The sequence below is a fragment of the Prionailurus bengalensis genome, chromosome A2, assembly GCF_016509475.1.
Source record: "Prionailurus bengalensis isolate Pbe53 chromosome A2, Fcat_Pben_1.1_paternal_pri, whole genome shotgun sequence".
NCBI classification, from domain to species: Eukaryota; Metazoa; Chordata; class Mammalia; order Carnivora; family Felidae; genus Prionailurus; species Prionailurus bengalensis.
The window spans coordinates 93376806-93388966 of NC_057348.1; the positions used below are offsets into that span (position 1 = coordinate 93376806).

Genomic DNA, 12161 nt, shown 5'->3' on the forward strand with positions numbered 1-12161 from the left:
AATATTTATTTTTGAGAGACAGAGAAAGGCAAAGCACATGCAGGGAAGGTCAGACAGAGACAGAGACACAGAATCCAAAGCAGGCTCTAGGCTCTGAGCTGTCAGCACAGAGCCCAATGTGGGGCTTAAACCCACAAACTGTAAGATTATGACCTGGGCTGAAGTTGGATGCTCAACTGACTGAGCCACCTAGGCACCCCTCCAGGAATACATCTTGAAGAAATTCTTGCATGTGAGTACCAAGAGACATACACTAGAATGGAATATTCTTAGCAACAGTGTTCATAAAAGCAAAAAAACTTAGAAACAGTCAAAATGACCATTAACAGGAGAAAGGATAAATTAACTGTGATATGTTCTCACACTAGGATGTTACTGTGTAGTGAAAATGAATACACTCCAGCTATACTCATTATAGATGAAAAAATAATTTTCAGAAAATACGATTTTTATAAATTTCAAAGACAAAATGAAACCATATTTTCTTTACAAATACATGTATATTATAAAATAATTTTAATAGTAAGAACATAATTAACATGAAATTCAGGAGAATGGTTAAGTTAAGGTATACAAGGGAATGAGATCTAGAAAGAGTAGGGGCACCTGGATGGCTCAGTCAGTTAAGCGTCCAACTTTGGCTCAGGTCATGACCTCAGAGTTTGGGAGTTTGAGCTCTGCCTCAGGCTCTCTACTGTCATCACAGAGCCCGATTCTGATCTTCTGTCTCTATCTCTCTCTCTCTCTGCCCCTCCCATGTGCACTTGCTTGCTCTCTCTCAAAAATAAAGACATTAAAAAAAAAGATCTAGAAGAATGTATAAAGAGCTTCAATGAATGGTGGATTGATTAGTCATTATGACTATGGTTTCCAACATATGTATGTTTTGTATATTCCTTTATATTATTGAATAGTGTATAATAAAAGTGTTAGGATAATGAGAGCCTAATATATTTCAAATACAGAAAGACAAAACTTGCTGACTGGTCACAATGATTTGAAATGGAAAGAGAACAAAACTAATGTTTTTAGCATACCTGCTTATGGGGGTGACAATAACAAATATGAAAGATGGAAAGGGAGGTGATTAGTGGGGAGGATAAGTTTGATTTAGTATTTGTTGCATTAGAATTGATTTTGGATTTTCTGGAATATCTAAAATTTAGCTAGAAATATAATTAAGTTGAAAGGTCTCTATTTTGATAGAAAATTGCTGCTTTGAGAATATACATTGATAAGATACAGTTGAGAAGATGGAGGACTACGCCCAAATTTAGGGAGTCTATGAACTGCAAATGGAATCAAGCAAGGAAGGAGAGAAAGAGCACTCAGTCTATATAAGCTCTAGGATAGTATAATATCACAGAACCAAAGGGAGGATGCTATGATCTGAATGTTTGTGTCCCCCCAAAATTCATATGTTGAGGTCCTAACCCATAAAGGTGATGGCACTAGGCCTTGGAGAGGCTTAAGTCATGAGGATGGAACCCTCATGAATGAGATTAGTGTTTTATAAAACGGGCTCCAGAGAGATCCTTAGTGCCTTCTAACATGTGAGGACACAGTGATTACCCAGTCTTTGGTATTTTGTTATAGCAGCCCAAACAGACTAAAACAGAAGATATAATTCAAGAAGCAGGGGTGCCTGGTAGAGTATGTATATAACTATTGATCTCAGGGTCATGAGTTCAAGTCTAACATTGGTCATGGAGCCTACTTAATAATAGGAAAAAAAAAAGAAGGCAGAAAGAGGAAGAGCAGGAGGAGGAGGATGAAGAGGAAGAGGAAAAAGAAAGGAGAAAGGAAAAGGAGAAGAAGGAAGAGGAGCGGGAGGAGGAGGAAGTAGAGGAGGAGGAAGTTGAGGAGGAGGAGGAGGAGGAGGAGGAGGAGGAGGAGAACCAGAAGACAGCAGTTGGTCAAACACTTTAGAGAAGGTTAGGAGAACTGGTCTCGAAATAAGATTTTTCATTTGGCAAAAAGAAGGCGCAGTAGTGAAATTCAAAAACACACAATACATTTTAAAATAGCTATGAAAAATTCATGCAGAAGTTTAGATTTAACACTCAGTATCTGTAAAGCCAAGTTAACTAATCCAACTAATTTATCATTATATCCAAAGCAAAACCTTTAACTAAGCAGGTATGTTTTCAAAGACATGCATTATTTTTATTAAAATCACCGTCGCCAGCAGCAGTATATTCATCACCATCCTATCATGATCATCTGTTCGCAGCACAACCCTGGCCATCCAGAGACTCCATCTCTGAGTGTATGATACAGCATCTCTCATTTTCTGTCACGTTAGGCTCTAACCTGCTTCAAAGTCCCTTCTACTTAATTCAGTCTTACTTCTGCAACTAGGTGTTCATTTTCATTACATTCCTTGGCATCTATTCCTATTTGTATTTGGCATCTATACTACCTATGTTGTCTTTTTTTTCTATGAAAACGTGTCATCTTTCCTACTAGTTTATAAAAAATACTACGTTTATTTGATATTTTTCTAGTTACTGGCATATAATACAATAGGCACTCAATAAATATTTTTAGCTCATTTCTACTTCATATCCATAATATTCCCTCCATGTAGGAAGATCTGTCAAACCCAAGTCTTGCAGAACTCTAGTGTTGCCTGTGAAGACTGCCTGGTTTAGTCCGGCCAGTAGTAGCCTAGTCATTCCCCCCAACCCACCATTCTTCCTACCTTCCAATCACTTAGTTGCAGTTCTGTCACACTTGTGTTTATTCCAGTTCTCCTTTATACAGCATGCTTCTCCAGGAAATACTGCCATCATCACACCCCACAGAATTTAGAAGAGCACTCCACACACACAGCAGGGACTTGTTGACTGACTAATGCTGAATACCTACAAAAAGAATAATTTTCCAATTCATTGATCTTCTGACTCATTATAATGAAAGACATTAATTTAAAACATCTACAATTGCAATTGTCTCTAGTAAACCTTAATAATGATGTATTTATCAAAATGTGATTCAATGACCTTAGGGAGAAAGAGCAGGAAATGAAGTTGAAACCAATAAGTACCCTGCAGAGAAAACAAGCACTCCTTGACTGTGACTAATTGAAGGGAAATTAGAAGGCATAATTTTTTCAGGAACACAGAGACAAAGATGAACAGAATACTGTCTCTGGAAATAAGAGAAAAAGTTCAGGAGAAAAGTTGAAAAAAATCATTAATCCTTACTCTTGCCAAAAAATTAGTAGAAAATATTGTTGACATTGTTTAAGAAGAAAAAAATAAAAGTGTATTTTAGGTTTACTTTATCTTCATCTTTAGTTTACCTGCAATATAGAAAGTATACAAATATTATGTATTCCAGGATCCTAATTTTACCTCTTTGCATTATTTTGTAGTGGTTAAGGATCACAATATGTATCCTTCACTTTTCACAGGATATTTAGGATTAATATTGAATTGATTCATGTAACATGTAGAAATCTTACAAAGTAGTTCATTTACTCACCCTTGCATCCTTTTTGCTAAAGTTGTCAAATGTACTACATCTATGTACATTATAAACCTCATGATACAATGTTATAATTTCCAGTGCTCTTCATTCCCCCTCTCTGCCAAGACCTAAATTTACATGTTTTTATTTCTCTTTAGCCTGAAGAGCCTCCCTAATATTTCTTGTAGAAAGAACTGTAGTTATAAATATAGGGCTTCCCTGAGTTCCATGAGTCATTCTAGTGAATTGTAGAACTTTAAGGGTAGTGGGAACCCTTAAATATATAGCTAGTGGGTCAAAGGCACAGGTGGTCTAGGAAGCCTGGAATTTCAGATAATTTCTGAAGTGAGGGGAGGATTGTGCCCTTAACTTGTGAAATTTGACCTAAATCTGGGTACTGAGCATTAGAGTTGTAGTTGTAGCACACACAACTAGGCATATTATCATTAAATTTTAGAAAAGTAACACATTGTAAAAGATGGCAGAGAACAATGGTACATTACATACAAGGGAATTATGAACTGAATGATTGACAACTTCTCATCATAAAAGTAATGCAGACTAGAAAACAGGTGGAACATCATCTTTAAAGTGGTGGAGGGGAGAGGGGAACAAAACCATATCAACTCAGAATTTCCACATCTTGTGAAAATGATCTTACAAGAATAAGGGTGAAATAAAATATATTTTCAGATAAAGAAAACTAAAAGTATATGTTGACAGTGGGCTCCCTTGTATGCAATGTACTATGGTTCTCTGACATCTTTCAGAATTACATGGTTACATGTAAATTACATAGTTAATCTCTCTGGTGTGGCCAGCCCCCATCCTGAGTCATCTAATTAGCATAAACTCAAGTAAGGTCCCAGGGGACCATAATAAATAATAAAGACATTCCTGTCATTCAAAGAAATTCCAAAGACTTAGAGGTTACCTCCTAGGAACCAGGGACAAAGGCCAGCCAATTCTTTTTTTTTTTTTTTTTAATTTTTTTTCAACGTTTATTTATTTTTGGGACAGAGAGAGACAGAGCATGAACGGGGGAGGGGCAGAGAGAGAGGGAGACACAGAATCGGAAACAGGCTCCAGGCTCTGAGCCATCAGCCCAGAGCCTGACACGGGGCTCGAACTCACGGACCGTGAGATCGTGACCTAAGGCCAGCCAATTCTTTAATGATAGGTGCAGTTTTCTTTGTATTTATACTATTGGGTTTGTTGTACTTCTTGAATGTGTAAATTTATATCTTTCACCAAATTTGGAAAATATTCAGCCATGTTTTCCTTAGATATTGTTTCTGCCCATTTTTCCTCTCTCTCATCTTCTTCTGACACCCCCAGTTACATGCATCTTAGACTTTTTGATATGTGTTTACTGTTTATTTTTATTTCAACATTTTTTGTGTTCTTCAGGTTAATTTCTATTGACTTATCTTCAATATTGCTGGCTCTGTTTTTTCATCTACATTCTGTTGTTAAATGCATCTGGTGACTTCTTCAAAAAATTTTGTTGTTTGAGACAGAGAGAGAGTGAGTACAAGCAGGGGAGAGGGACAAAAGGAGACAAAGAATCATAAGCAGGCTCAGCACAGAGCCCAACACAACAATTAAGGGAATTTTCTTTTTCTTTTTAATTTTTTTTGATGTTTATTTATTTTTGAAAGAGAGACAGTGAGAGGGGAGGGGCAGAGAGAGAAGGAGTCACAGAATCCGAAGCAGGCTCCAGGCTCCAAGCTATCAGCACAGAGTCCGATGTGGGGCTCGAACTCACGGACCGTGAGATCATGACCTGAGCTGAAGTCGGACACCTAACCGACTGAGCCACCCAGGCGCCCCAGGGAACTTTCTTAAGTGTAATAAATATCACTAGTTTGAATTCATTGGAATGACACCCAGTGTTAGTCAAAATTCTATATTATAAAATATTGCCAAAGAAATGTTATAACTTTTCATTACTTTTTAAGGACTTTGCTAGCAAAGTGCTAAAAACAGAGCTTCAGAAAAGATGTATTTTATTAAGTATCTTAAAACTGAAATTAGCATACACACATACAAAAAGATCATCTAATATTAATGTCTATTCCAAAAGCTAAAATAACATATACAAAAATAAGTAATTGTTACTTCTCTGGATGATAGAATTTAAGGTTTTTTTCTTTTATTTATAATATTTTGAGTTGTATTACTTTGTAATAAAAAAAGAGTGATTTTAAAATGGAATACATTCTAAGGACATTTTATTCATATTAAAGCATTTTAAAATTCTATTTATGTCATAGACAGCAATTAATGCTCCATCCAAATCACTAGAAATTCTAAATTATTATGGGCTCCATTGAAAATACTACTAAAATGAAAGCAAATATCTAACTATTCGCAATTAATTTCCTCATAAACTTATGTCCTTATACCATAAAAATCTTTAAGCAGTGAAAGGATTAAAATGTTTAATTTTTAAAGGAAAAAAATGTTATATATAAGAAAAGTAAGCAGATATTTTGAAAGCAAAGATCTACATTAGTAGTAACCTTTTAACCTTTACTTGTACTTAAAAATTAGCAATGATTTCCTAGTTTTGAAGAAAAAATTAGGCTTTACATCTCTTCTCAATAAGCAGAATGTTTTTTGAATCTTAAGAATCACTGTCACAGGTTGGCTTCTCCAGGAAGCAGGTTCTGTGATAGCATTTGTGGGGCAGAATGTTTGTTAGGGAGTGATCTTGGGATCAAAACCTGTAGGATGGAGGGAAAGGAAGCAGGACTGGGCAGAAGGAAAAGCTGAGCTGTGATGAATTCCCAGTGTTTTCAGGGACCTCCATGGGAAGTCCTGAAGCTGAAATGGCCCACTGGTTAGCCATGTTGTCATATGGGTCATCCCTTTTATCCCTTCCTCTGTTAGTTATTGGAAGACCATGTCTGGATGGATACACCCTTGGGCAAAATGCCTTTTGCAGCTGAGACAATCCTTGAAGGGGCCTACAGCCAAAGGCTATTTGTTAATATCACTCTCAGAAGGTGAGGCAACATGTTCTTCCTTGAAGAGATCTGGGTGCTACATCTCCACATTTATCTCAATTGTGAAATTTCCTTTCTATTGGAAGTTTCAACTAAATGCTAGGCTCAGTATGAAACAAGTAAAATTATATCCAAATTTAAGGAAAGTTGGAAATCTGGGTTATCTAACACCATGATAGGGTATAGAATTCTGGGTAGTAAAGGCCCTATTTATGAAAAGTAGTTGAAACAATTATTTTAACTAAAAATGAGAGACCTATTAAGAAGCAGATGGGATTATCCGGCAAAGTGTCTAAGTATAAATATTGTATAAGAATAAAATAATCTTCTAGAGCCACACTTTGCTGCTAAATCTCTTTACAAGATAAGAGTTGAAAACAGAATGCATTAACCAACACTCTAGGAAGTGAAGCTTCTGTACCCAGAGGGTTGCAGCTCCCTTTGTGCGCCTTCTCTGTAGGTCCACAGTGCAGGCACAAGGGAAGGCTGTACACCAGGAACCAGACAGAGAATGAAGAAGAATGCAAAAGAGTAAAGAACAACGTCCAACAACAGAAAAAGATACCATGCATAAAGAAGAACTTCTGCAAAGTCAAATGGCAAACTAATATAACACGAATACAACCTTTATTCGGGTTGGATCAGGTCATCTGGTACTCCACACTCACATATAAGTCTTAAACCAATTCTACCCTAAAAGGCTCCCAAGAACTTGTACTTGCCCTAGATACAGACTCATCCAACCTGTCAGCACAGAGCCCAACTCGGGGCTCAAACTCACGAACCGTGAGATCATGACCTGAGCCAGTCAGACACCCAACCGACTGAGCCACCCAGGTGCCCCTCATGCAATATCTTTAATGGCCAACTCTAAATTGAAACTACTAAAGGGAAAGAAATTCTAGAAACCATAGTTACAGCTGAATAGACATGGTATAAAATTACCAGTCATGCCCTTCACAAAAATACCATGAGAAAGAAGACAGTGATTCACCTCAACCCCAATCATGGCCCTATTTAAAAAGACATGAAGTGAAGTTGGATGTATTTAAGACTTACAAAATGTGATGGGACAAAACAACTCAATGAATTCAACTTTCTGATTCCAACCACCCTACAATTTCATCTGTAATTCTCAGATATTATGACTAGCACTTGCATAACAGTTTTTATCAACTTGGCTACTGTTGTTAGTAAAATGTTGACCTGGGCAGATCATAGCTTTGACTCACTCGCAATTCCTATCTGCCTATGTAAATAAAATGGATCAAGATTATTCAATTTTATGTCCTCTTTAATTCTGTTACAGCCTTTATATCTAGCTTCAGAGTAATGTTTTATAAGTAGTAATCTTTGTTTTCTTGCAACAGTTTAGTATCTTAGAAGGAAGTAATACAAAAGTGATGTAGTTGTTTTCTCTCCTCTTTGAGCTGTAATTTCCATACATGACAGATCTCACCTTCTTTTAACAAAATGCATTCATCAGCTATAAGACACCATTTTTCTATGATAAAAGAAAACACCTTTCATCTATTGGAGAATATTCTATCAGAAGTCTTACATGGCAAGACAAATGACAATGTTAACGTTTTTTTCTAAAATGACATTTCATATGAGAGATAATTTCCTTAATGAAGAGATGTAATCATTCCTGACACAGTAGGCAAAGAGAAGTCCAAATTTGAAATTAATGGCATACAAGAGAGCAGTTCTTATAGTCCAACATCAGCCTATAGAGGTTTACTTGAAGGATTATTAATTCCTTCACATTTCAGAAGGGGAAAAATGATAACAAGGGAGGAAATTTCATCCACAAATAAATATGTTATTGTAACAGAAAAGTTGTAAAGAGAAAAAAAATTCATATTAACACATTCTTTAGTTCCCCACAACTATATTATTAATGAAGATATTATTAAGAAGAGAAATGACAGGATATAAAACCAATGCAAAGAAATCAGTTGCATTTCTATACACCAGTAATGAAGCAACAGAAAGAGAAGTCAAAGAATCGATCCCATTTACAATTGCATCAAAACCCATAAAATATCTAGGAATAAACCTAACCAAAGAGGTGAAAAATCTATACACTGAAAACTATAGAAAGCTTATGAAAGAAATTGAAGAAGACACAAAAATGGAAAAAATCCCATGCTCACAGATTGGAAGAACAAATATTGTTAAAATTTTAATACTAGCCAAAGCACTCTACATATTCAGTGCAATCCCTATCAAAATAACACCAGCATTCTTCACAGAGCTAGAACAAACAATCCTAAAATTTGTATGGAACCAGAAAAGACCCCAAAAGCCAAAGCAATCCTGAAAAAGAAAAACAAAACTGGAGGCATCACAATCCCAGACTTCAAGCTGTATTACAAAGCAGTAATCATCAAGACAGTATGGTACTGGTACAAAAACAAACACTCAGATCAATGGAACAGAACAGAGAAGCCAGAAATGGCCCCACAAATGTATGGCCAACTAATCTTCGACAAAGCAGGAAAGAATATCCAGTGGAATAAGGACAGTCTCCTCAGCAAGTGGTGCTGGGAAAACTGGACAGTGACATGCAGAAGAATGAACCTGGACCACTTTCTTACACCATACACAAAAATAAACTCAAAATGGATGAAAGACCACGTAAACCTAAGACAAGAAGCCATCAAAATCCTAGAGGAGAAAGCAGGTAAAAACCTGTTTGACCTTGGCCGCAGCAACTTCTTACTCAACATGTCTTTGGAGGCAAGGGAAACAAAACCAAAAATAAACTATTGGGACCTCATCAAAATAAAAAGCTTCTGCTCAGCAAAGGAAACAATCAGCAAAACTAAAAGGCAACCGACAGAATGGCAGAAGATATTTGCAAATGACATATCAGGTAAAGGGTTAGCATCCAAAATCTATAGAGAACTTATCAAACTCAAACCCAAAAAACAAATAATCCAGTGAAGAAATGGGCAAAAGACATGAACAGACAGTTCTCCAAAGACATCCAGATGGCTAACCCACACATGAAAAAATGCTCAACATCACTCATCATCAGGGAAATACAAATCATTATCACAGTGAGATACCACCTGACACCTATCAGAATGGCTAACATGAACAACTCAGGCAACAACAGATGTTAGCAAGGATGCAGAGAAATGGTGGGTATTCAAACTGGCACAGCCACTCTGAAAAACGGTATGGAGGTTCCTCAAAAGGTTAAAAATAGAACTGCCCTATGATCCAGCAATTGCGCTACTAGGTATTAATCCAAGGGACAATGCTGTTATGTTCAGTGTATGTATGCTGTTTCAAAGGGACACATGCACCCCAATGTTTATAGCAGCACTATCAACAATAGCCAAAGTATGGAAAGAGACCAAATTTCCATCAATGGATGAATGGATAAAGAAGAGGTGGTATATAGGAGTATTACTTGGCAATCAGAAAGAATGAAATCTTGCCATTTGCAACTACACGGATGGAACTATAGGGTATTATGCTAAGCAAAATAAGTCAGAGAAATACAAATATCTTATGACTTCACTCCTATGAGGACTTTAAGATACAAAACAGATGAACATAAGGGAAGGGAAGCAAAACAATATAAAAACAGGGAGGGGGACAAAACATAAGAGACTCTTAAATACAGAGAACAAACTGAGGGTTGCCAGAAGGGTTGTGGGTGAGGGGATGGCCTAAATGGGTAAAGGGCATTAAGGAAGACACTTGTAAGGATGAGCACTGGGGGTTATACATAGGGGATGAATCACTGGAATCTATTCCTGAAATCATTGTTGCACTATATGCTAATTAACTTGGATATAAATTAAAAATAAATACATACATAAAATAAAATAAAATAAAATAAAATAAAATAAAATAAAAAGATGACAAAAGTTCATGTAGAGAAAAAAGAAAATAATGTGTTCGTGTTTTGGTCGATTCAATTCATATTAAATTTCATATTTCCCAAAAAAGAAATATCTGAGGGCATTGACAAGTTATAGCTGACACATCAAGAAGTAGTAAGAAGTCGGCCACTTCATACTAAAGTAAGGTGTCAGACTCAAATTCAGATTTCTTTTCCTTTATTATTAATTCCAGTATAATTAATGCACAATGGTATATTAGTTTCAAGTGTACAATATAGTGAAAAAATTCATATTTTGAAGAAAATGGTCACAAAACTCTTGGACCTCTGAGGTCTTCCATCCCCAATGGGCAGAGAACAGGGAATGCCTGTTCACTTTCCTCACTTTCATTTGGATGTGCAGAGGCCTCCAAGAAGCCTACTGAGAGAGCACACTGCTTTACTCCTACAGTGGTGAGGCATAATGAGTAGTCTGATTCCTGTCCAGAGAAATCAAGAAGTCAAGAAATTGGCTCACCAATTGCTAGGGTGCTAAAGGAGAAGAGTTTCTATTGTTTGGATATTGGCCTGCACTCTAATTTGCCAAGGTAAAGTCTATGTGAGGGTTTCCCATGACTGGAGGTGGGCCATATATGAAGAAGAGCTCACCCTGGATTCAGTTCAATAGACTTACTGAAAGGGATCAAGGGGCCCATCCACAAGGATAGGATAAAGAATAGGATTCTCATAGGAAAGAATATCAAAGAAGTGTTCAAACACAGATTTATCTACTAGGGAACAAGAGGTGAGAGACCTCAGTGGTAGGACTCTTCTAAGTACCCATAAAAGCATCCATGAAAGAGTTAGCTCTAAATACCTGCCAAACCCAGGAACTCAAATCTAGCCCACCAAAGCCAAGTTCAAGTAAATATATTCTTATTATCTTTTCTTCCTCTGTCTCATGCTCCAAATCTAGAATGGCCTGAAGTCAAGGTCAGCAAAATGGCACCTAAGATCAGCACTAGCTGAAAGAAGGAGGAAAACTGTAACTTTGAATTAAATGCAGAGTTTTGATTATTATACAAGAACCAACACTCCAATTTCTGAATCCAGACTGTTTGGGCCCTGAAAATGTTTTTAAGGAATGTTTATTATCTAAGAGTGAGTAGAAAATAAATCCTGGAACTCTAATTTAATAGTGGAGGAAAACTCCCACTACTGGAAAGATTTAAAGAGATAATGGGAAGCAAAAAAAAAAAAAAAGTGTTTTGTTAGGTGTTATGCTTAGAGTGTGGTCAATGTAAAAGTAATTAAAAAAAAAACACTCACATATAAGTCTTAAACCAATTCTACCCTAAAAGGCTCCCAAGAACGTGTACTTGCCCTAGATACAGACTCATCCTTTCCATTGTTCAACTATTGCCACCTCATTTTGACTCATCAGAAACTTTTTTAGCATTCTGTTAGGTCAGGGGGGCCAATGCTTAGCTATAATTGCCAAACTGGGTTGTTTTCCACTCAGTTTTGTTATACATTGGGGTTTGAGCCTAATTTTTCTTACTAATAATTACATAAAATAATTACATAAAATCAAAAGTTCTATATTACCTTTTGATATCTTCATTTTTTTCTCTCTTGTCAGTTTGGTCATTAAAATTGGGAAAATATCCGATAACTGTAATTGCCTCACTAATAGCCATTTCCAGATCACATAAAATATGAACTGAGAAAAGGGCCCAGTGAGTGCAATTTTACTGAAATACTAAGAACATAAATAAAGTTCTAGTAGGTTGAAGAGTGAAAGGGAGATAGGGAAATAGGTATCAGAAATG

At 36.4% G+C, this 12161-nt stretch overlaps 1 protein-coding gene across 2 annotated transcripts in view; it reads right to left on the minus strand.

The window, feature by feature from the left end:
* FAM237B (family with sequence similarity 237 member B) overlaps positions 1–12161 on the minus strand; it is a 33017-nt gene that overhangs the window by 14210 nt on the left and 6646 nt on the right. For both annotated transcript variants that reach the window (XR_006298488.1, XM_043588805.1), the window contains exon 2: positions 2705–2867. The gene's annotated coding sequence lies outside the window, so the exon portion shown is untranslated. The remainder of the gene's footprint in view (positions 1–2704; positions 2868–12161) is intronic.